Here is a 26,434-nt window from a genome sequence, read left to right as displayed (position 1 = left end):
GTTTGTGTTGCCTGTAATCTAGGTAAGATTTTCGGTAAGGTATGCATTCAAATGTGAAAGACTATAATAATATAAAACCAGGAGAAGACTTATTAAAACATACTGTTTTCCTTGCGGTTTCTAATGTATTTTATTAAATGGGGGCTTTGTGAAATCAACTTTTAGCCTCTTGGAATGCAGTCACTCTCCCCGGTCTAAATACCATTATGTAAAATTAGGAAGCAGCAGTATTTTGATAAAGTGCGGTGTTCCTTTATCACAGTAACACAACAGTAAACAGTAAACGCTCAGGTGTTTATAATTACTCGGGAGCAGATCACCCTCAATCTAGAAAAAACCTTTCACAGCGATATTTGAATCGAGCCCCATAGCGTTAAGAAAGCTAAATTACACAAAGCTCATATGACATTGGGAGTCACTGTACCCTATCACGTCCTGCTTGCACTGTCCTACTAAAAGATTAGAGGGATCAGAAAGGACACAAACAACCCATGAATCAACGATTTTGAACTTAAGGGTCGCAAGCTCTACCGACTGCGCCTCTTGTTCCTCTATTACAACAGTAAAATTGATTCAACATATAGTAAGCTGACCCAGCTCCCAGCGACGGCACGGTGGCCAAGTGGTAAGGCGTCGGTCTCGTAAACCGAAGATCGCGGGTCCGAATCCCGTCTGTGCCTCTTTCATTCACCGCCACGTTCCTTTATCTAAGTCTACAAGTAACATGGAAACGTCTCCTCTTGTTACTCTTTCTGTGGAAGCGCACAGTTTCCTGTTAAAGCCAGAACGTATTGCGGAAGTCTAATATATGAAATTTGTTAAGAACTTGATTGTCTTTTCACAGAGAAAAACGAGAAAACCTTTTTTTCAGAAGTGGGATTCGAACAAAAAACCCGAGGGGAAACTGTGACCTGAACGCAACGCCTTAGACCCCCAGCCAACTCGCCTGTGGCTTTTATATTGAATTATATGTAATTTATTTATTTCTACTCGTTGATAAGAAAAAAAGTGAAATCGTGTAATTAGGGAAATCTCTTTTTTTTCATGTGGAAAACTAGCACAAGCAAATGTAAAGTTCAGAGCAGCGCTCAATAAAAACGATCAGAAACCGAAAGCGCGAATTATGCAGATCAGTACATTCCCATACCAGTTGTTCTGCAGAAGAAATAAAAATAGCCGAACTCAAAGACGTTGTATTGCATATTTCTAATTGGTTTATTTTCCTGATTGCAATGTATTGTGAAGCATAAAAGCCAGCTGCATCAATCTCTATTACGCGTCATTTCTAAAGGCGTTTCAAATAGCAGCCAGTGCAGTATTAACGCTTTTGGAGCATGTATTACATTGTAAATAATCTTATTTAAATAAGTTTAAATTCGCACACTGTTATTTAGACAGCGCAAACCTGTCTGACCTCATACAACTTTCTGTGCCCGCTGAGTAGATCTTAAAGCAGCTGCAGCCAAAGTACCCGTAATGGCAACACAGTGCTTTGAGTTCGGCTTTTCTTATTTCTTCTGCAGAACCACCGGCATCGGAATATACTGATCCGCATAAGAAGCGCTTTCGGCTTTGATGGTTTTTATTGAGCGCTGCTCTTAACTTTACATTTGCTCAGGCTAGTTTTCCCCATGAAAAAAATACATTTCCCAAATTACACGATTTCACTTTTTTTCCTATCAACAAGTAGAAATAAATAAAACATATAATGCAATATAAGAGCCACAGACAGGATGCCTGGTGGTCTAAGGCGTTGCATTGAGGTCGCAGTTTCCCCTGGAGACGTTTGTTCAAATCGTACTTCCGACAAAGAGCCTCTCTCGTTAGAGTAGAAACGACAGAATCTCTAAGTAGAAAACATTTCCACAACATCTCGCATTTCACGTGTTTAATGTTATTTGTCTTAGTGGCTGTTTCGGTGAATGATGGCTCTCTTTTCTTGCAGGGTGACGGCAAACTTCTTCAGAGAGGGAGTCTCCAACGCACGGCTTTTCTTTATCAGGACCGAAGGTAACAGAGACAGACTTCAAACTCAAATGAATTACTTCTTGAGCATTTATGACCGGTAAAAAGCTGAGAGCAGAAGAAAACGTCATTGGAAATGAAGAAATGTCTGCTGACAGTAATCAGAGCTCACGCTCAACTGCGGACAACCGCTCCTTGTTAGTACAGTGTTGAGTACCCCCGCTTGTCGCGCGGAAGACCGGGGTAAGTTTCGGTGACAGGGTGCTGGTTTAATTTTTTAACAACCTGACTTCAGTTAAAAACTGTGTACTATTTACTAAGTTTCAGACTACTTATTGCGGTAGAATATGGAGATCATATCTAGCTCTGAGCTCAACTGCAACAAGAAGTCGTGCTTAACAAAGTCAGAGCCCAGCTGAACGTGTGCTCAGTGTAGTGCCCAGGACTCAGGAGCATTGTTGTGGTTCTAATTAGCACGAACTGCAGGGGCTCTGAATCAGAGCATTTCAATTTATCTGTTCAGTAAATTAAAATGCAAGACACCTTAAAATGGGATTATTACTTTGTCTCTGTCCCGTTTGTATATAATCGAATGTTTAAAAGATACCAGTAAGGACACACAACTACTAATGGGATACTTATTGGAAATAATCCCAAAACAAGCACGTGCGGCAGCTGGTAAACCCCTGTAATAATATTTGCAGTGACAAAACACTTTGAAGATTTGCAATCTATTTAAATATGGATTTACTAAATTTCAGTTCTCCGGCATAACTGAACTCTCACTGTCGCATACTAAAGGCTTTACATGCATTAGCTGTGATACAGATTCTAATAAACACAGAATGAAACTTAGTTTTGTTCCTCATGGTGATCCTCTTGTAGATCCAAATGAAATGTTTAATATGATCCCCCAAGAAAAAAAAGGAGTCCATTTCTGAATAATTGATACCCCATCAAACATTTTTTAATATCCCTGCAAGTTTATACAGAGAATGCTGGTTCGCGGCTTAAATTCAAATTAAAAAAAAGGAAACGAGTTGGAAACTATGTCAATCTGGGATTTAAATCACCCAGAACATTTCACTACATTGGGCAGTATGTGACAGAGAGCAGCTCCTGACATCCTGACATCCCTTTGATAGATCAGTTAGTAAAGTGGAGGACTGTAGTGGGTAATAGCAGGGAATCCTTAGGTTGCTGGTTCAATTCCGGCTCAAAGGATGGCACCTTTTGTGTACTTTGTTTAATCAAAGAGTTAAAATAGTGAATCTGTTTCATTCATGCGTTGAACAAAAGCTCAATAAACGACGAAGCAGAGGCTCCTGTTCTGAATTCACCTCATGTCTGATTGTCTTGTTTTGGTCAAGATCTGATCTTTGAATTAAGGGACTACACTGTCTGCTTTTTAATTAAAAAATACATACAAATGTCAAGTTTTTTGTAGATATAAAGGTGTTCTCTGTTTTCAAAGGATAGCTACTTAATTGGCTTTATGATTTGGTATTGATTTTGTATTGTTGTATTATTAAGTTTGTGCTTTCTGTGTTTTTATCGTATTGTGAACTACTTTTTTAAACAAATGCTTACAAAGGCAGACACGGCACACATCTGTTTATACCAGCGGTGAATTGTACATTTTTATTAAGTACAATCTACTGTGCACTTTTGGGAGTATAACAGGTTCGATATAAAGTGGCAAAAATATAAAAGGGAAAAATACCCCAGACTGCGTGTAAAGGCTTCGTTGTGACTGTTGTTTTATTTTTAGATAAAGATGGCGTACTGTGCACAAAATGTTGCAGAAACACAATCTGATATTTTAATAACTATTATTTTAATAATTTGATAAGTATGAGGTCCCGGATCCAAATCTTCAGTCCTGATATTTTTAAAAATGATATCTTCCCTTCCTCTCGTTGAAGTCACACGATGTGAACAATTGTTTTTTTTTTTTCACGTTGCGATCCAAAGAGCCTCAGATGCACAGTCTAACAGTAACCAAACCAGGATGGATTCTGCTGGGAGCCGGACTGAGCTCATTCTCACTCCCTGTGCTGAAAACAGAATTATCTCTTCTCCGAACATCGTCTACAGCTGCTAGATACTGTTCTGTGTCCTACTGCTCCAGCAATTCCTTTGACCAAAGACAGATCACTTGTGTGCTTTTAACCTTCTCGCAGCTACAGGCGAGACTGAAGCTGGAGATGTGAAGGCAACCGCTGGTGCATCTTCTCCAAATTTCACTTCTCTTTTTTTTAAAAAGTAGATATAGCCCTGAAAAAAGCCTTAGCTTTATCAGTTTTTACATTATTCAAACATGATATTTTTATTGCATTTTACATAATAATAATAATAATAATTATAATTATTATTGTTTAAACTTATATAGCGCTTTTCTGGACACTCCACTCAAAGCCCTTTACAGGTAATGGGGACTCCCCTCCACCACCACCAATGTGTAGCCCCACCTGGATGATGCAACTGCAGCCATAGTGCGCCAGAACGCTCACCACACATCAGCTATTAGTGGGGAGGAGAGCAGAGGGATGAAGTCAGTTCAGAGATGGGGATTATTAGGAGGCCATGACTGGTAAGGGTCAATGGGAAATTTGGCCAGGATGCCGGGGTTACACCCCTACTCTTTCAAGAGACGACCTGGGATTTTTAATGACCACAGAGTCAGGACCTCGGTTTTACGTCTCAGCCGAAGGACGGCACCTGTTTACAGTTTAGTGTCCCCGTCATAATACTGGGGCATTAGAACCAACACAGACCCGCCCAGTGACAGAAACCAGACAGTATCGTGTGTCGGGCTCGGCTGCGAGCAGGACAATGACGTCACGGGGACAAAGTAGAGAAAATCAAAACGGTTCTATAAAAGACCTGTGTCAGCTGTCGGTTCGCAGTCTGGACTCTAAATCCACCGATCCGATTTCAAATCTCTCTAACACCTGAGCTACGGCTTCTTTCGAGTAGTTATTCAGGAGAACATTATGTTAATCATATAGATGAAGCGTTTAATATATTCAGGTGGGTAGCTACGTCAGCATTCGTATCTGCAAAGGAACAAGTAATACTGTAGGTTTATTCCACGCTGAAAAGAGAAGAGAGAAAACAAACCTGAAGAAGGTTTCACAGCTATGTTTTCTCTCTTCTCTTTTCAGCATGGAATAAACCTATTCCCAGTGGGCAGTGATTCGTCGAATATACGTATATATATATATCGTCGAATATACGTATATTCATGGCGAAATACGGCTATACGTATATATACGTCGCCGCGACGTATAATCAATGTCGAATTGCAACTGTAAAATCGACGACATTAATAAACGCATATATAATGTTGAAAACACATCTAACACAGTGCCTGAGGCTTTTTACTGTATATATCGTGTGTGCCGAAACTAGGAGTATACGGCACTCTGCACAGTGTACAAAGTAAATTATTTTCGCAGTAATTAATTAATTTATTATATTTATTACTATATTTAGTATACACGTGTAAATAAATTAATTACTGCGAAAATAATTTACTTCGTACACTGTGCAGAGTGCCGTATACTCCTAGTTTTAAAACTGACAAAAATGTAGAAAACACGTTTCTCACTTAGAAATTTAAGATGGGGGTGGGGTATTACTAGTAGCGGCACTGAACTCACCATGGTGCAATTCATTTACGTGACGGGCTAGTGGTTTAATGGATAACGCGTCTTATTTCGGTTTACAAGATTATCGATTCGACTTCTTCCGGGGTTGTGTGATTTAAATCAGGCTCCTCAGAAATAGATGTCCGGTATGTAAATGAACTGCACCTGAAAGCAAACGTTGGGTCTGGGTTCCTTTCTTTCCTGCATGAAATAGCAAATCATTACAAAAAAAGACACCAACTAATGTCCAATAGCGTTAGTCATTTAAGTAAACATGAATATACTGTAAGGTCTTGGTACATAGGAGTGGATTTCAACCACAATTAAAAAAGGGCGAATTATAATTACAGGCTTCAGACACGTTTTCATACAAAAGTGACCAAACACTCCCTAACTTTCAGGTTTGCTTGAACCTGTAACAAAAACATGGTCTGAAACTTCCATTCTCTGATGTTACTGTCTCTAAAGTCGGACATGATGTTACGCAGATGGGCAGTTTTCTCTCGTCGTGTTCAAGATTATTCGCTGCATAAGCTCCTTATTGCGTGTTCTGTACTGCTCTGTTATTTTGTTCAGATTACCTAAGTGGTGTACAGATAAAACCCAACCGCGTGGTGTAATTTCCGGGTTCGGCACCAGCAGCACCTGCAAACACATCAGCTGACCTCAACATGACTTGAACTCACAACTTTCTGATCTGAAGTTAGACATGCTACCATTGCGCCACGAGGTCACACATTAATTCCCCCAAAGAGAAAAATCAGCGTCCCTGAAAAATATTTTTTTCATTCTCTTCCGTGAGGAGCGCCGCTCTTCAAAAGAGGGTCTCTTCTTCCCAGACCACAGATTATTCTTTCCGCCCATCTCTCTCACAGAGAGCAGACACACCGTCTCCACTGATGTGTTTACTACATCTATAGATCTGACCCCCTACAGCCCCTTTATACAGCCCCGATATTCGATATTCCCTGATAAAGAACAAAAAATATTCCTGGATAGGATATTTACCACCAGCCTCGTGAACATCTCATCTTGACCTCTTCCAGGAGGAGCACAATTAACACAGAATCCTCTCTCCATTTAGCAAATAACACAAAACACTGTTTACCTGTCAAGACAGAAAACCAGGCTGCTCCAGGTGAGGCTTAAACTCACAACCTCGGCATGACTCCACTGATGATGTCATTTTACATGGCCTGAACCAGGAAAGAGTTTGGAAGTCAAGAAGTTATGGTGTTGTTTTAATACTTGCCTACTCATTTAATTTTTCGGTCAAATCTTTTATTTGCGAGTTCTTTCAATTGATGTTAATCCTTGTCCCGATGCACGATTCTGGGCCATGGTGCATCTTGAATAATGTTCTTATAGGCTTCAGTTTGGAAAAGTGCGCTCTTCAGAAGCTACCGAAACCGGTAATTGTTATGTAACACTTAATGCAAAAGCAACGTTCGGGTTTGAAAAAGAATATTACTTGCTATGAATACAAACACTGTTACAGGAGGCGTGATAGGGCTATTTTAACTTAGATCATCAATTCATCTTACATTTCTTCTCCATCTATATCAACAGTGTAATCGCTACTGAGCGCTAAAGTAAGGTCCTGGCAATACAATCTTCTTTAGAAAACATTTTAAAAACTATTTCCACTACCATCTGTAAAGTAAAAGATACCGATTGCACACAACTAATAAAATATTTTTTCCAGGGACGTTGTAGCTAGATGCAAATTACAATCGAAAATGCATCAGCTTTAAAATTTTCTTTTGGATCCAGAGGACGATCAGCATGAGCCATCAAAGAGCCTGTAGCTACAAGAAGGTTAAAAGCACACAAGTGATCTGTCTTTGGTCAAAGGAATTGCTGGAGCAGTAGGACGCAGAGCAATATCTAGCAGCTGTAGACGATGTTCGGAGAAGAGATAATTCTGTTTTCAGCACAGGGAGTGAGAATGAGCTCAGTCCGGCCTCCAGCAGAATCCATTCTGGTTTGGTTTCTGTCAGACTGTGTGTCTGAGGCTCTTTGGATCGCAACGTGAAAAAAAAAGAACAAAAAACATTTGCTCACATCTTGTGATTTCCAAGAGAGGAAGAGAAGATATCACTTTAAAAAAAATCAGAACTGAAGATTTGGATCCTGGACCTCATACTTGTCAAATGATTAAAATAATAATAATGAAAATATCAGGTTCTGTTTCTGCAACATATCGTGCACAGTACGCCATTTTTTTCTAAAAATACAGTAGATTGTACTTAATAAAAATGTACAATTCACCGCTGGTATAAACAGATGTGTGCTGTGTTTGCCTTTGTAAGCATTTGTTTAAAAAAGTAGTTCACAATACGATGGAAAACACAGAAAGCACAAACTTAATAATATAACGATACAAAATCAATACCAAATCATAAAGCCAATTAAGTACCTATCCTTTGAAAACAGTGACATTTGTATCTACTTTTGAATTACAAATCAGACAGAGTAGTCCCTTAATTCAAAGATCAGATCTTGGCCTAAACAAGACAATCAGATGTTAGCTGAATTCGGAACAAGAGCCTCTGCTTCATCGTTTATTGAGCTTTTGATCAACGTCTGAGTGAAAAAGATTCGCTATTTTAACTCTTTGATTAAAGTTCACAAAAAGCACCTTCCTTCCAGCTGGAGTCAAAACAGCGACTTAAGGATTCCTTACTGTTCCCACTACAGTTTTCCACTCTACCAACTGAGCTGTCAAACGGATCTAAAGAACTCCACTCTGGCACATACTACCCAAAGTAGTGAAATATTCTGGGTGATTAAATTCCAGTTCGACATCAAGTTTCCAACTTGTTTCCTTAGTCTTGGTTACCTTGAATTTAAGCCACAAACCAGGATTCTACTTTATAAACTTCCGGGGATGTTACAAAATGTTTGATGGGGCATCAATCATTACAGGTGGAAATTCACTCCTTTTTTTTTCTTGAGGCATCATATTAAACATTTCATTTGGATCGAGAAGAGGATCACCATGAGAAACAGAACAAACTGTTTGATTCCGTCTTTATTGGGGAGCTGTATCACAGCTAATGCATGTAAAGCCTTCAGTATGCGATAGAGAGAGTTCAGTTATGCCAGGGAGTGGGAGTGAAGAGAACTGAACTGAAATTTAGTAAATTCATATTTAAATAGAGTGCAAATCATCAAAGTGTTCTGTCACTTAAAACTTATTACAACACTACCAAGAGTGGGGATTGAACCCATGTGGACACTGTGCCCTGTCACAGAAACATACCCTGGTCTCCCGCGCAACAAGCAGGGGTACTCAGCACTACACTAACGAGGAGCACTTGTCCGGTGCTCTGTTTACGGTCAGCAGTCATTTCCTCTTTTCCAAAGACATTTTCGCCTGCTCTCAGTAATTAATGTCGGTTTGAAGTCTGTTCCTTTTGTCTCCGCTCTTGACGAAGAGCAGCCTTACGTAGGAGACTCCCTTTCTCAAGAAGTTTGCCATCACCCTGCAAGAGAGAAGAGCCATCAACCACCGAGGCAACCACTAAGACACTTAACATTAAACACATGAAATGTGAGATGTTTTCTACTTAGGGATGTTATCGTTTCTACTCTAACTTCTTTGTCAGAAGTGGGATTTGAACAAACATCTCTAGGGGAAACTACAACCTGAACGCAACGCCTTGGACCACCAGCCATCCTGCATGTGGCTCTTAAATGGAACGATATGTTTTATTTATTTCTACTTGATGATAAGGGAAAAAAAAGTTAAATGTAATTAAGGAAATGTCTTTTTTCATGGGGAAAACAAGCCTGAGCAAATGTAAAGTTTAGAGCAGCGCTCAATAAAAACTATCTGAAACAGGTAGCGCTTCTTATGCGGATCAGTATATTCCGATACCAGTGGTTCTGCAGAAGAAATAAGAAAAGCTGAACTCCAAGCACTGTGTTGCCATTACTGCTACTCTGGCTGAAGCTGCTTTAAGATCTACTCAGCGGGCACAGAATGTTGTATGAGGTCAGACTGGTTTGCAATGTCTAAATAACAGTATGCGAATTTAAGCTTATTTAAATAAGAGTATTAAGAACATAATACATGCTCCAAAAGCGTTAATCCTTCACTGGCTGCTATTTGAAACGCCTTCATAAATGACACGTAATAGAGATTTATGCAGCTAGATTTTATGCTTCACCATACATTGCAGTCAGGAAAATAAATCAATTTTCTTTAACACCTCTGGATAAAGTTCTTCTGTGGAGCAGGTTTCAGACCTCTGCATACAGCGCCCTTGATGTCATTTTATTTTTACAGCAGCAACCATCCTGAAAGTTTTTTTAAAATATTTCTTATTTGAACAACAAAAATACATATAATACAAAAAAGAGCACATATGACGTATCAACAACATCCTCAGGGGCACGTGCTATAATCCAATTACACTTTCTGAAAAATCTACTGTCCATGCAAATGTACATGCTAATCTACAGGGTTCTTTTCTGCACTGAGCTGCTCATTTGAAATCCAGAAGGCAACACAGACGCGCTCCTATACCAAGAGTCTTATCTGGACCACCTGGATAAAAAAACAGGAAACCTAAGCACTAATCTATACTGACAGCTTTTGAAAAGGAGCTCTGTAATATGCACAAATACAAAGACAAGGTATAAATACTCCATAGGTTTAAAATTCAGGAATATGAATGGTCAATTGTTTACAATTGGAGTTTTTTATGTTTCGTATGATTTAGCGACTTTTTTACAACATGTAAAAAAAACAGCACACCTAAATGACAAAGCCTTAGAGCTACAGAGAAAAACAAATTGCATTTAAAGTAATTTTAAAGGCTCGAGATAACATTGCACTATAAACGCAAATGTTTGTCTTCTTTGTCGCACTTAAGTTTTGTTGCTTTAGCAAATTTCATGCAGTTTATTTCTGACACAAGACATAACAAGCTTGTGTATTTATGACAAAAAAGCAGGGAAACAATTTTCATTGACCTTGAAACTAAAATTGTTAAAAAGTAAGTTAAATGCACATATAGTAAATATATTTTCTCATATAACGGTGTGTTTTTTTGTCTAAGAATCCTTCATGAATGGTTAAACAGACACTTTGCTGATTAAAACAAATATTTACGAATTTTTACGTTTTATACAATAAAGTTTTATTGTGAACATGAGCCCTGTTTATCGATATCACCAATACAGTTCTGGATTTTATTCTGCCTTCCTACGCACATATGAATTTTCTTTCACACAACAGCTCGCATGTGTGGTAGCGTATTTGCGCCAGTGAGAAAAAGAATGATGTTGGCTTTTAAATGATGAACCGTTTGCGTTTATACAAAATGACAAAACGTTGTCGCAGACATTGGGACATACTCTGTTTAAACACCTGTCGTTTTCTCTAATATTGGCTCCTGTGCTTCGGTCCATTTGAGAGAGGAGAAGACACTGAAAAAGTCCTGTGAAAGTCGATTTTGCACCTGCGCCAGTGCTGTAGTGGTATCATACAGACGCCCATCCAAATCCATCACACGCTGGAAGCTCTGGAAGGCAACGTAAAATATTGCTCTGTCCGTTGGTGGATTAGGTATGCACGTTTTTTTTTTCAATGTAAAATGCAATGTAAAAAGATCAAATTACATTCAAAATCGATTAATGTAAAAACCGATAAAGCTAATGTTTTTATCTAGTTATATATTTCTATATCTAGTTCTTCAAAGGTCTTTTTTTAAAAAAAAAATGTTTATCGCGATTGTGAAAGTTAGAGAAGGTGTACCAGCGGTTGCCTTCATATCGCCAGCTTCGGTATCGTCTGTAGCTGCGAGAAAGTTAAAAGCGCACAAGTGATCTGTCTTTCGTCAAAATATTTGCTGGAGCAGCAGGACGCAGAGTACCATCCAGCAGCTGTAGATGGTGCTCGGGGAAGAGCCGATTCTCTTTTCAGCACAGGGAGTGAGAATGAGCTCAGTCCGACTCCCAACAGAATCCATTCTGGTTCGGTTACTGTCAGACTGTGCGTCTCAGGCTCTTTGGATCACAACGTGAAAAAAAAAACAAAAAAAATTGCTCACATCGTATGATTTCCACTAGAGGAAGAGAAGATATCACCTTTAAAAAAATTAGAACTTAATATTTGGATCCGAGAGCACTTGGTGGTGGTAGAGGGGAGACCCCATTACCTGTAAAGCGCTTTGAGTGGAGTGTCCAGAAGAGCGCTATATAAGTGTAAGAAATTATTATTATTATTATTATAAATTATTAAAATATCAGATTGTGTTTCTGTAACATTTCGTGCACAGTACGCCATATTTAACAAGAGAACAACAGTCTCAACGAGGCCTTTACACACAGTCTGGGGTATTTTCCCCCTTTATATTTTTGCCACTTTATATCGAACCTACAGTATTATACTCCCAAAAGTGCACAGTAGATTTTACTTTAAAAAATGCACAATCCAGCGCTGGTATAAACAGATGTGTGCCATGTTTGCCTTTGTCAGCATTTGTTTCAAAAATAAGTTCACGATACGTTAAAAACACAAAAAGCACAAACTTAATAACACAACGATACAAAATCAAAACCAAATCATAAAGCCAATTAAGTACCTATCCTTTGAAAACAGAGAACACCTTTATATCTACAAAAAAACCGTGACATTTGTATCTACATTTGAATTACAAAGCAGACCAAGTAGTCGCTGAATTCAAAGTTCAGATCTTGGCCAAAACAAGAAAATCAGACGTGAGCCGTTTGCTGAGCTTTTGATCAACGTCTGAGTGAAAAAGCCACTCTCTGGCACATACTGCCCAATGTAGCGTAATGTTTCGGGTGATCTAAATCCCAGTTCGACATCAAGTTTCCAACTCGTTTCCTTAGTCTTGTTTACCCACGAACCAGGATTCTACTGTATGAACTTCCGGGGATATTACAAAATGTTTGATGGGGCATCAATCATTCCAGGCGGAAATTGACTCTTTTTTTTCTGAGGGATCATATTAAACATTTCATTCATATCGAGAGGAGGATCACCATGAGACACAAAACAAACAGTTTAATTCTGTCTTTTTTAGAAAGTAGCGTTTGTGATACATTAATAATATTTTCGTGGAAATATAGAAGTTGTAAATTTTTAAATTTATATTTGAATCGAAATGTGGTTTTGAGTCAAATATTAGCGTGTTCATGTAATTAGTTTGTGTTTGTCATTACTATATATATATTGCCATGTTACTAGAATTTGTAACTAAAGTTTACTAGTTGTGTTTTTTTTATGATGATTAGCCATTTGTTGATTACAATTTAAAAGGTATGGGTTTAATAGTCGTATATTCTACATCTTTTGCCCACTGGGATGTGCCAGTTTTATTTGAACAAAGCTAGATACACATTTTCTAATGCAGCCTTCATTACAAGACAGTTTATTTCTCGAAAGCGTGATATGTAAAAAAGAGAAAAACGAAAATATATGGATGACAATATTTCAAAGATGAAGATATTACTTTTGAGAAATTGTCATTTTATGTATCAAGACGCTTTTCAACCACTGGTTTTAGACCTTTGCTATGCTTCCTGAATCATTTTCAGTGTTATAAACTGGGTGTGGAGGTAGCGATCACTTTGAAGAGCAGTTGACAGGCTGGAGCTGTTCAGACTACTCGTTATTTCTCAAATGCTTCCATCTTTTTTCTTTCACGCTAGGACGCGAGTGTGTACATGTGTTTGGTTTTCATTTCACTGATTCTCATTGAAGATTTGGGAATTAACGACGAAAGAATCAGTTGCCTTGGAAAGCAGAAGCTTTGGTTCACAACGATCTTGAAGACACGCCCATGTAGTGCAGCGTGTGATATTTGTACTATAAAAGACCAAGTGCTCAAAGTGACGTCTGCGTTTACCGTTTAGACTTTTCATCTCGGGCGCACTTTTAGAAAGCAAAGATAGAGCAGTTGTGTTGAATCACACTATGACAGCTGTCAGCAGAGTGGCGCAGCGGAAGTGTGCTGGGCCCATAACCCAGAGGTCGATGGATCGAAACCATCCTCTGCTATACACACCATCAGTTTAATGAAGTGAATTAAAACTGATTTTTTTCTCTCGTGTGTGTGCAAACTTCACACTTACTGTATTCGTTAATCTTTACCAATAGCAGATGCCCAAATGTATCTTTGGTTGTTCTGAGATCCTTGATAGTTTCCTCAAATCCTTCCAATGAACATCCATATCAAAGCACAGTGTACGAAGTTAATTTATTATATTTATTACTATATTTATTATACACGTGTAAATTAATTACTTTTTCGCAGTAATTAATTTATTATATTTATTACTATATTTATTATACACGTGTAAATTAATTACTGCGAAAATGATTTACTTCGTACACTGTGCAGAGTGCCGTATACTCCTAGTTGCGGCACACACGATACATACTGTAAAAAGCCTCAGGCACTGTGTTAGATGTGTTTTCGACGTTATATATGCGTTTATTAATGTCGTCGATTTTACGGTTGCAATTCGACGTTGATTATACGTCGAGGCGACGTATATATACGTATAGCCGTATTTTCGCCGTGAATATACGTATATTCGACGAATCAATGCCCACAGCTTGGCATACAAGGGTTTTGCTGAGGGGGTCTTGCCACCTGCCTGAAAAAAAACAGTAAAATGTTTGAGTGCCTATAGAGTTTCTATTTTTATTTTCTTGACAAAAGTTGATACCATTTCCTGGACACCCCGTCCCCCATCAGTGCGCGGTGCCCGGGGAAAAATCTTTAGGGGGGCGTCTGAAATTCTGAGGGGGGGTGATATTTCGGTTGAAACGGAGCTGTATGGTGCAGCTACCCAAATGAAATCTCGCAGCTATGCCATGATAGAAGATTACGACTAGCAATCTGGTATTTGCGATGAAGTTCAGTTTCACATTTTTCGTCACTCTCACGGTTTGTATTGCCTGGAGCGAAAAGTACCATAAGCGTTCATTTTTGCAGCTACATGGACGTTCTGAATCGTTAAGAAAAAAATGTTGTAAAACCAACAGAAAGCACAGACTGCTATAACTAGTCCTAGTTATATAACGATTTTAAGTATAATGATAAACTACTGCAAGGAATCGGTCCACCTGAGCAAACAGGATCGTAATGTTGACACTCAATAACGACACTGATATGTGCAGTTCCTGGACGGATAGCCCTCCTGCCCATCACACAGACTGAGTGACTGTTCGTGTCATTTAGTGTTGTCTGACCATTGACAAAGTACAACTATTTTTTTAGGGTGCAAATTAAGTTAGGTAAATCTTTTTGCCCAAAACTGAAGGGGCGACATTTCTCCCTCCCCCCGTGATGCCAGGCCTGTCCCCATCCTATTCCATAATGTCATTATATATAATACCATACAACAGTGACCGATCCTTACTAACTGTATGCGTTATAATTGCACATCAGCTCATAGCAGGGGGCACATAGCCGCGATGTATTATCAATGTTAAATTCCAACCATAATATCGACAGCATTAATAAACGCATACGTTGAGAAAATATCGAACCCAGCATATTTTCCGGTTATATACCACAATGCATTGCTAGTATTCGTTGGTCACCATTTTGGACACGTTTTTCAAACGTAGAAGTATATCCGCAAATATCTCAGCAATCCTCTTTTGACGAGTAAGTATGAACAATAATAATACTATCTGAATACATACAGATCTTTCTTAATATTATTTTGATTAAAATAGTACGTGAATAAGCAGAAAATGGCACATAAAAATAGTGTGAATGGGGAAGATGACACAAAATCGTTTTGCCATTTCTCTATTCTTATTCTATGTTGTACTTTCAAACTTTGGGTACTCTTTGATTAGGACAGACTTTATTGCTCAACTGCTATGATGCAAGCCAAATTTTATACATTTATTTCAGCTTTGAGCTTAGTAAACCGTTCATTTTTTAGATTATACTAAAGAAGATATTAATCATCATTTATTTGGGAAGTAATATTATATAATTTTCTCCTAGCTGCGGTGCTGAAGTCCCACCCTACATCAACGGAAAAAGAAATAAAGGAGCACGCAATGTGTTACGTGAAGAATGTATATGCAAGGCAGGGGGCCAGGAGATCTGGACACTGAAAATAATAGGTTTTTGGTTCTAACTGTTAGGACAATTAGACAGGGTTTGCAAATAGTGGACAAAAATCGTCTTAACTTCCATTGTAATATTTTTTTTTTCTTGGAAATATAGAAGTTGTACATTTTAAAATGTATATTTGAATCAAAATGTGGTTTTGAGTTAGTGTGTTAATGTAATTAGTTTTGTGTTTGTCATTACTATACTGTATATTGCCATGTTGCCAGAATTTGTAGCTGAAGTTTAAGACTAGTTGTGTTTTTTATGATTATTGCCCATATGTTGATTGTTGATTGATTGTATACAATGTATAATTTGAAATACATATGTTTCAGGTGTGAATGTGTATTTTCAGAATAAATTTCTAAACCTAATCATTGGCTTGGTTTACTTGTTTCTACACCTATAAAACCTATCTTTGATGTATAATAGACCTCTACCCATATACGTATAATAGACCTCTAATGTTATCCGTATAATAGACCTCTAACCATATACATATAATAGACCTCTAACCATATACGTATAATAGACCTCTAATGTTATCCGTATAATAGACCTCTAACCATATACATATAATAGACCTCTAACCATATACGTATAATAGACGTCTAAAGTTATCCGTATAATAGACCTCTAACCATATACGTATAATAGACCTCTAAAGTTATACGTATAATAGACCTCTAACCATATACATATAATAGTCCTCTAAAGTTATCCGGAACTCCAACCATATATGTACAGTATAATAGTCCTCTAAATTTATCCGTATAATAGAACTCCAACCATTTATGTATAATGAACGTCTAAACATAGACGTATAATTGACGTATAACTTTAGACGTATATTAGAATTTCATTCTAGACGAATTGTAGACCACATTTAGACGTCTAAGGTATGCGTTTAATAGACGTATATTATACGTCTTTTGCCCACTGTGTTGGTTCACAACGATCTTGAAGACACGGCCATGTAGAGCACAGTGTGATATTTGTACTATAAAAGACCAAGTGCTCAAAGTGACGTCTGCGTTTACCTTTGAAACTTGCTTCAAAGTAGATCAAGACGTATGTCTGTCTCGCTGTGTGTGCTCTTATCTGTCCATCTCTCTCTCCTCTTCTCTCACTCTGTGCAGTCTGTGCAGAGTATCTGAAGGGGATGCAACACCACTTGGCAAAGAAGAAAAATTCTCAGAGGCAGAATAAAAAATTATTCTCTTCTCAGTCAGATTCACAGCTCAGACTCACACTCAGACAGAAGCTCAATGCTGTACTGCTCTCTATCCTCACAATCCAGAACCAGAAGATATTCAGACAATCAGTGCTGCTACATGAACAATATCAGACAGAACAGCCTGGACTCAAGTCACATTTCCCCCTTTTCCCCTTTCTCCCAGCCCTCTTAGAGACATAAAAGAGCTCCTGATTCTCCTCTCTGTGAACTGGGCTCAGGGGTCACTGATCTGGCAGCTGTGGGCTCTGTTCCAGGGCAGAAGCAAGAAACTTCAATAAACCCTTTCCAGGACTTCCAGCCCTTCAGTATTACTTTCTTTAATGTATATCAGCCTCCAAACATGTTTTTTAAGTGTTTTATAACACAAGTGAGTGTGGAATTATTTTTGTATTTATGTAATAAACACCAGTATTGACACTCTGATCAGTATATTGATTATTAGTAGCCAAAGGCCGATGGTCGTGACTAAAATAGTGACCAGTTGACCAGTCTGTAGCTCTGAGCAGTGGGACTCAGATCACACAGAAGAAGATCTGTCTGTGTGTGATTCCACACCAGCCCTGGGATTCAGCTGCTCTCACAAGTGTCTCACAGACAGTCTTATAAATGTACAATTAGGTGAAGTCTAGTTACAATTATAAAGTTAAGTGAAATCATCAGACTACCTATAGAAGTGAGAGCTTGGTGGAAATAAAACCAGTATACACCTCCAGGATCAGGAGTCTGATCCTCCTGGCTCTTTTACTCTGAAGATTCGTGTAAAACCCTTAAAAGCGCTTATTTCAGGGACTCGTGCTCGTTCTCCACTGCTCCACACGGGTACGCTTTGTAACGCATTAATCTGTGAAGTAAACTATTTTTTTTCTGTTTAATGATTTTCATTCCTCGGTTTGTCGCTCTCCTTCTCCAACTGTTATAAATCGCCTCTCTTCACAGCCCGGTTTAGTTTTTTGGAGATGTTATATTTGTATGAAAACCAGGAGTCTCGTCCAGCAGAGATGCACTACTTTTTAAAACTTTTTTTATTAAACGTATAGAATTTACAAATTTAACTACAACCAGAAGATTAAGAAACATGTACAAGAGAAAAAAACACAACAGAAAAAAAACATATAACCACCAGAGGTAATGAAGTAAATTATGTGATCAAATTGTATTTTTACATATATCATGTTTTCCTTGCTTTATTATTTCTCAGTTATTTATAGAATTTAAATAGTGTTTCAACATGCATGCGTTTCCTGTATAAAATAAAAATCAGCACTCACTTTTTTACAAAACAAAAAAAAAAACGCTTTTCTTTTTGCAACATTTCGAGTACCTCTGGCATTCATGAAAAAGACACACAAAAGCAGCAGAGACGCGCTCTGCTCTGTCAGAATAAGCGCTGTGATGTCACAGACACCAGCCAGAGCACCGGGATCAGAGAGAGAAAGAGCGTGGGAGGCGCACGGAGCGCACGGAGAAGAACCGTAGAAAAATCGATTAACTTCACCGATTGGTGAGTACTGATTCTTTTCTTGACCCTGTTTAAGTATCTAGAGAACAGTTAATAAAGACTGTATCGACCAATTACCATAGTGCGTTTAGGGTTAATAATGTTCAATCCGAAATTAAACAATGATTATTCATATTATTATTTAGGTAACTGTATCCTAGAGCTAGAAAATGATATTTCAAGTTCATAAATGTATGTAACAGTTTAAATGCATTTTTCCAGTGTTTATAAATCATAAGAATGGTAAACACGGCGACAGGCGCCTCGTCACTGCACGCGTCTAAGTGTCTCGCATTTGTCACAGAGAGCGGTGTGACGTCACGAGCAACGAGCAGCAACTAATACTAATATCAGTGTCTTCATGTTAATATTACTGAGATTACAACTGGTAGTTTTAATGCTAGTGTTCATGTGAGTATTAATGACAGTGGCACTACTGATTGTTTTAGTTTTAATGTTCATATTCATGTTAATATTAATTATAATTATAGTGTTACTGTTGTAGTATTAGTAGTATTTATATTTGTGTTATAGTGTATCTGTAGGTAAGTGAGTTTGTAGTATCTGTGCGTGTGTGGGTGCGTGTCTGGAAGTGTGTGGTGTCTGTGAGTGTGTAGGTATGTGTCTGTGAGCTTGTTGTGTCTGTTAGTGTGTGAGCGTGTGGGGTCTCTGAGTGTTTGGTGTCTATAAGTGTGTGTCTATGAGTATGCATAGTGTCTATTTGTTTCTGTGAATGCATGCCTGAGAATGTGTGTGTATGGTTTGTGTCCGTGAGTGTGTGGTGTTTGTCAGTGTGTAGTTTTATATTTGTAAGTGTATGTGTGGGCATGTCTGTCAGTGTGTGTAGTGTCTATGTGAGTATTAATGATGATAGCATTACTGATAGTTTTAGTTTTAATGCTAGTATTTATGTAATATTAGTGATACTTATAGTGTTAGTGTCAGAGTATTAACACTCATCATCATCATGTTAGTTTTCATGAGAGTATTACTGTTATTATAAGTATTATTAGTCTAGTAGTAGTTTTTGTCAGTGTTAGTAACAATGATAGTGTAAGTTTTGGTGATTGTGTTACTGTTGTAATATTAGCAGTATCTGCATTAGTGTTAGTTATAGTGTGTCTGTACCTAAGAGTGTATGTAGGTGTCTTTGTGCGTATATAGTGTCTATTTGTGTATCTGTGAGTCTGTGAGTGTATATATGTGAGTGTGTGAGTGTCTTATTGTGTGTATAAATGTGTGATGTGTCTGTGAGTGTAAATGTGTGTGAGAGTGTAGGTGTACAGTATATCTGTTAGTGTGTGTGAATGTGTGTGTAGGTGGGCTTGGGTTCCACTGATGTGTCTGACAGAAGTGACCCATCAACAGGTGTTGAGTTCCAGAGCCGCTTGCAAATAAAAACACTTTCTAGAGTCCAGGCCAACTTCCAGAGAGCTGTGAGTTTTCTGTTTTTATCAGTATTAGTAATAATGACAGAAGTAATTCCCACGCAAATGATTATTAACCAAGACAGACATCAGAAAATATCGCCTTTGCAATGATGTCACTCCTCTTCTTCATGAATTTTCTTTAATGACAGGACATTTCTCTGTCTGAGTGCCTGCTGCAAATAGTGTGACTAGCCATTTCTCTCCAATATTTTCTAGTTCAGTTATTTATCGCATATGAAATATTATTATCATTAAGAATATTTTACCTGCAAAGTCACAGTGAAACTACTACAGCGAATGAACGTTTTTTGGGTGGAAAACGTTCAAAAGACTTAATGCTCCAGGGAAGGTTTGAACACACAACCTCATTATAACTCCACTGTGCACAGCTACATGCATACCACACACTGACCAACTGTGCTACTGGACTTCTGTAAGGCAGGCTCCTACACCGATTGTAAAACTGGCACAAACGTAGGGCGAAACACGGGGTTTTCGCTGTGGATACATCTCCACATGGGTGAAAGGGACAGTAAAATAGTAAGGTAAATAAAAGATACTGAAATATACAGTATGTGCTCACTGTAATGTAGGAAGAGGTGGTCAGACAAGCAAAACAGCTTTGTGGATAAGGTGAAGTGACATTGTTTTGTGTCAATTAGCCCACGAATTGTGCTTCATGTGCCTTAAGCTGTGCAATTTGTATGGTTGTTGAATGAGATTGGTTTCTTCACAAGCCCGGTCAATTGCCAGAGGAGAGCTTGCCGACACACTCCTTCATGAAGACTCTCTTTAAGATGATTACACCTTTCATTGTCAAGTCGCCTCCTTTGCATACAGTAGTAGCACCAACACTAAGAGAAAGGATGAGAAATGGCATTTATCAAATGATTGCAGTGTTTGTTTGAATGAGGATCCTTGTGTGCTGAACTGGCCTCTGGAGAAGTGTAGTGCAGTAAAGGAGAAGATTTGTGTCACTCAAGGCTGTAACGGAACAGAACAATACAATTACAATACTTTTATGAGAGTAAATAATACTGGTGCATCACAGTTCTTATAATGGTGAAAACAGGAGCAACTTCTCTACAGTTTTGACTGAAGTATTTAAACGGCAAGAAATAATATCACTATGCAATTAATTAATGCAATTGAGCTCCTCTAAATGTTCTAGTCTGATGAAACAATGTATAGAATTAGGTGACAATATCAGAATTCATTCAAATACACAAGATTAATTTTCAGCAGCAAAAAAACGCTCGAAAATATTTTACAAGAAAGAAACCTTACATTCACCTAAATCAACATTCACCCTCTACGTTAGCAGAGAACAGTAGGACAGTTAGTTAGTGTCACTGGACACTGTCACAGAGGCTGATCTCTTCAGACTTCAATGAGTCTTCCAACTTGTCATAGCTGTTGAAGAAGCACCTGTTGAATCTCAACCGAAATTTCCTGAGAAATCGTTCAGCGAGCGATTCCTCCCTCTGGACTCTGCACTGAGCTGAAAGCTGCGCGAATTCCTCACTGTATGTCCTTTACTGTTACATGCGCTCTTGTGTAGATTATCTACTTGGAGAAATGTGACAAGAACACATCAAACTTTTTCCATATGTGAAGGAAAATGCTAAAGAGCCTGAAAACTTTGAACATTTAGGTTTGCGTGCTTTATATACTGTATATTCTTTACTATACTTTACTTTCCATATTTAGGGTGGAGCAGTGGCTCTGTGGCTAAGGATCTGCGCCTGTGGTTGTAAGGTTGCTCGTTCAAATCCCTCTGCCAGCAGAGGAATCCTACTCCACTGGGCTCCTGAGCAAGGCCCTTAACCCCAACTGCTCCAGGGCACCATACAATGGCAGATCCTGTGCTCTGACCCCAGGCTCTCTCCTTATCTGTGTGTCTCATGGAGAGCAAGCTGGGGTATGCAAAAAGATCATTCCTAATGCAATAAATTGTAAAGGGTTAATAAAGTGATGTTATTATTATTATTCCTTACAGCAGAGCAAACAAATTGTTACAAAAAACACCAGCTAATGTCCACCAGCGGAATTAACATTAATATACTGTAAAGTGCTGTTACTTGGGAGTGTTAATCTACAGATAAATTAAACAAATGGCATTTATAGCTCTAAAGAGGTTGACATAGACGTCTGTAACAGATCTTTTCAGTTCATTGCTGTTCCTCTGACTTGGTGAGCCTGTGGAATTTTAAAAGCGTTTTGCTTGCCTCTCATGTGGTCTGTGTACCAGTCCATTAAGAGCCGCACTATCACTGTGTCGTGTGTGGTCCTACAGAACTACACAGCTATCTACTGGAGTCGTCTTCTGTCCATTGCAGTTGAGAACAGATTTAATACGGAGCTGCGCAGAAATTTCTGCGGCAAATATCGCTGCAGAACTAGCCCGTGCACAACAACGAAGAGAAAAAGAAATACCACAGGGTCGCCCATAAGAGGGAAAAATAGAAATCAATTGTTCAAACAATTACAACACTCGACCTCTTACAGTGGTCTCATGTTATTTTTCTTGCCATAAGAACAGTGGGATTCTTCAACTGTATTGTTCCCCATATGGTTGAATAATAATAATAATAATGATGATAATAATAGTGGTGGTAGCTGATCGTTCTTGTCTGTGGCCGAGTGACCTCTGTGAATACAGTATGTTGATTTATTCTCCTCAAGGCATCGCTTTAGCAATTCAAAGAGTGTGGGTTTTAACCCATTCAGTGCTTATTTCAACTAACGCCATGTTCCTTTTTCTAGGTCTTCAAATAGTTTACAATGTAGAGGTATCTTTAGTAATAAGAAAAAAGCTGCACCTCGGAGATCCATCTCACAAAAGCAGACTTCTTAAAGTGCACTTGAGCTGTAGAACCTAAAGGAGTTCTCTCTCCTGGATATTAAACATGCAGATAATGAAATCAGTGATTTATGATTTCTGCAACCTTCCAGTAAATACATCTAAGACATGTAACAAACCCATTGCGCAGCTCCAGTGGCACAGTTGGTCAGTGCCTTGTACTTATATAGCAGTACATAGTGAAGTCATGCTGAGGTTGTGAGTTCAAGCTTGTGGCAGTTTTGCCTGTGATTTTAGCTGCAGAAACTTTCTGTTGGATTTAGGTTGGTTCTTCTGTTACTTTTTCCGCTCGGTGGAGCTTTATTTATGCAGGCACACCTGCTTCCTCGGCATTTTATTTTATCGCTGCTCACAAACCAACATACTGCAGACACCTCTGATACTGTCACTGCTTGTGGGCCACATGTTCCTGCTGTCAGCCTGCTATACCATGCTCATGCGCATCTAGAAACATTACTGCTCTAGTAAAAGAGCGAAAGACTAAACGAAATCTCACCCACTTTGAAAAAATCACGTTTGACAAACCATAGGATGACAAGAATGGGATTCTTTGGTTGTTTGAGTACATAAATCAAAGACACTGCGTTCAGCATATTCACATCAGGCACTCGGACAGAGATAAACCCAGAGAAAATCTTCTCACATTTTAATCTGTAACTGCAGGATTCAACAAATTGTTAATTATCTCAACTTCACTTACAATTTTTAAACAATTTACAAAGCCCACAGTGGATGACATTTGGTTCCGGCACACATCAGTTGCTTGGAATATCATTGTAATATTTAATTTGCTTTCCCGTCACACCACTTTTATTAATAATGAAGATTATCAATACACGTTTGTTTAAAACATGTCATTTATTATTGATACAGTTTCATTCTGTCTTTATTAGGAGCTGTATCACAGCTAATGCATGTAAAGCCTTAAGTATGTGATAGTGAGAGTTCAGTTATCCCAGGGAGTGAAGAGAACTGAAATTTAGTAAATACATATTTTAATAGAGTGTAAATCTTCAAAGTGTTCTGTCACTTCAAAAGCAAATTACAGGAGCAGGGATTGAACTCACATAGACATTTGTTTAGTGGGCTTAAGTCCAACACCTTAACCACTCAGCCATCCCGAAAAACAGCTGCAGCTCTGTGTTACACAGTTCATTGACTATATTTGTTCATTGAATATATTAATTTAATATATTTGTTATATTTTTGAATGGAATGGGACTGTACACTGGTGGTTCCCAGGGGGAAACAGGGTTATTGAGCCATTGGGTATTCTGAGAATAGATTGGGTGGGTGAATGTAACCGTGTGGTAAAGTAAAACAGTCTTCTTTGATGAAGCGCTACAGATGCAGCCCCTGAAAGTGTATAAGACTTACATTTATAGTACTGCTGACACACATGGAGCCTCTACATCAGACCAAAATAGCGATGTGTTCGCTTAGTTGCGCGTAGGATCTCCTCATGAATCTGTCTCATTCATCAGTGGAAATAGAAGCTGTCACTGTAAACTCGGATGTGATGTTCTGCAGATGTACAGTGTGCCTTTCCTCTTGTTGTATTCAACAGTACTCACTGTGTGAGCTCCTCACTGCGTTTCCTTTTCTTTTCCTGTGATTATCTACGTGGAGTGTGGTGACAAAATAGTCTTGAACATTTTCGGTTTGTGAAAGGAAACACTAAAGAAAATACAAGTGATTAACTTTTAAAATATCGACAGTACAGCTAGAAGAGTGGAAGATAAAATACGATTAATAATGAAATTCACAATACACTTAAGGAAAACACAAACACCTGAACAGGGACTTGAACCCTGGACACTCAGATTAAAAGTCTGATGCTCTACCGACTGAGCTATCCGGGCTCTGAACAGTGAATGATACTGCTGTGATCCTCGCAAGTCACATGTCTCTTCTTGTGCCGAAGCGCAGTCATACCTGACCCGTCTGGAATGACCACTGACAGACTTTATCATGAAGCGACGGCACCACTCCCAGTAGAATGAGTGAGAAATACAGCATGACATGGAGGGTCAAGGGTCTCCCACAATTCATCTTTCCTCACATTACTGATTTTTTCAATAGCATTTTGACCTTTTTTCACATTCAGATTTTTTCGCATTTAATAAGATCTTTTAATCAACAACATTAAGAACGAAAACAAATGGAACATTTTTTGGAACAACAATTAAAAAAAAACTTTCAATGCCTTCGTTGTATATGTCTGCACACCCTTTACAAAGGGAGTTGTAACTATGCTGAAATTTAAAGAGCATTTCTGTAGAGAAAAAACATTTTTTATGCCTTGATGTTAAGCTCAGGGAGCCTGCCTTTTAGAAATTCTATCTCTAAACACCTTGCGCAGCCTCCCGAGAGACTAACAAATATTGTTTTGAGAAATTGGCTCACACACCGGAAGGCACTAACGTTTCTCTTCGTTAAAGTATGTCAGTAACTGTTTAACCCAAAATGTTTGCAATTGTGAATTTCTTAAAATTCAATAAATAGTCTATCAGCAGCAAGAAATTATTATGAAAGTAAGTTTTTTTTATATCATAAACTGTAAGACACGAAGAGAGTTTACAGGTCGTATCCTTCGCTTTGTCTTTTAAATTAAGCGTTCGGGATTCAAACCTGTGTTCGGACTGTTGTGTTTCTTGAATTTCTTGTAATCATCAAATGTCGTTGTTTGGTCCATCAGTTTTTTTCTCGGTTGTACAATGGAATTCGCGCAGTTTTCAGCTCAGTGCGGAGTCCAGAGAGAGGACTCGCTCACTGAATGATCTCTCAAGAAATCCCGGGTGAGATTCAACAGGTGTCTTCTTCAACAGCCACGACACGTCTGAAGACCTCTGGATTTCCTGAATATGACATAAAATTAGTTCAAATCATTTGGTAGTTAACAGAACTAAATGCATTAGAGGTACATTTAAAACAGCAGAGCAACACCGTAGCACTTCGAGTGTGCCTGAGTTTAATTGTGTGAACTTGGCTCTCTATGAACACGAGCAAAGAGTTCACATTCAACAGAAGATTGCAATGTGAGCACAGAAATATAAAGCACCTGGAGCTGCCGGGACCTCATACATGCGAAGCATGCGCTCTACCACTGAGGTATATCCCCAACAGACTTATTAACGTAACTGAGATGTGCTGATGCTCCCTGAACACAATCCACCACTAACGAAGGATGCCTGCAGTTTTCCACTTTTGCGTTTCCTCTACTACAGAGTAAATTCATAGGAATGAAGAAATAAGGAAGGAAAAATAACCGCATCGAAGCTTCCAGAGATTGGTTAAAATGAATCCGTTATTTTTATATCCAGTCACACGGGCGACGATGATTGATTTATCGACGGGGAGTGCTTTTTTGCCTCCTCACTCGACTACCTTGATTAAACTACGCATAGAACAACAGCAGTACTGATGATTTTCATGGACTGACTTGTTTTGTTCAACTCGAGTGAAAAAGTCCTGTCTGCAAATATTGTAGAAGAACGAAAAACGGCGAAACAACGCTCCAACCACAGGAATGGTAACAGGAAGGATCATGTTATTTAATATGTCCTTTGGAGATGCCTTGTCAACGCACACAGGCGTTAGAGCTGGACAAATAATTGATAGTGATGTTTGTAAACAATCATGGAACATTATTTCTAAACCAGGAAGA

The 26,434-nt window shown here is 38.5% G+C and overlaps 1 protein-coding gene and 1 non-coding gene across 2 annotated transcripts in view; one reads left to right on the top strand and one right to left on the bottom strand.

Moving 5' to 3' along the window:
- LOC148669952 (zona pellucida sperm-binding protein 3-like) overlaps positions 1-26,434 on the bottom strand; it is a 90,355-nt gene that overhangs the window by 46,701 nt on the left and 17,220 nt on the right. The gene's annotated exons all lie outside the window — the stretch shown is intronic.
- On the top strand, positions 609-680 carry trnat-cgu (transfer RNA threonine (anticodon CGU)). Its single transcript has one exon. It is a non-coding gene; the product is annotated as a tRNA-Thr (tRNA).

Source organism: Lepisosteus platostomus, chromosome 5 (assembly GCF_059453375.1).
Source record: "Lepisosteus platostomus isolate fLepPlt1 chromosome 5, fLepPlt1.hap1, whole genome shotgun sequence".
In the NCBI taxonomy this organism is placed as follows: Eukaryota; Metazoa; Chordata; class Actinopteri; order Semionotiformes; family Lepisosteidae; genus Lepisosteus; species Lepisosteus platostomus.
This window is presented reverse-complemented; position numbering and strand designations above follow the sequence as displayed.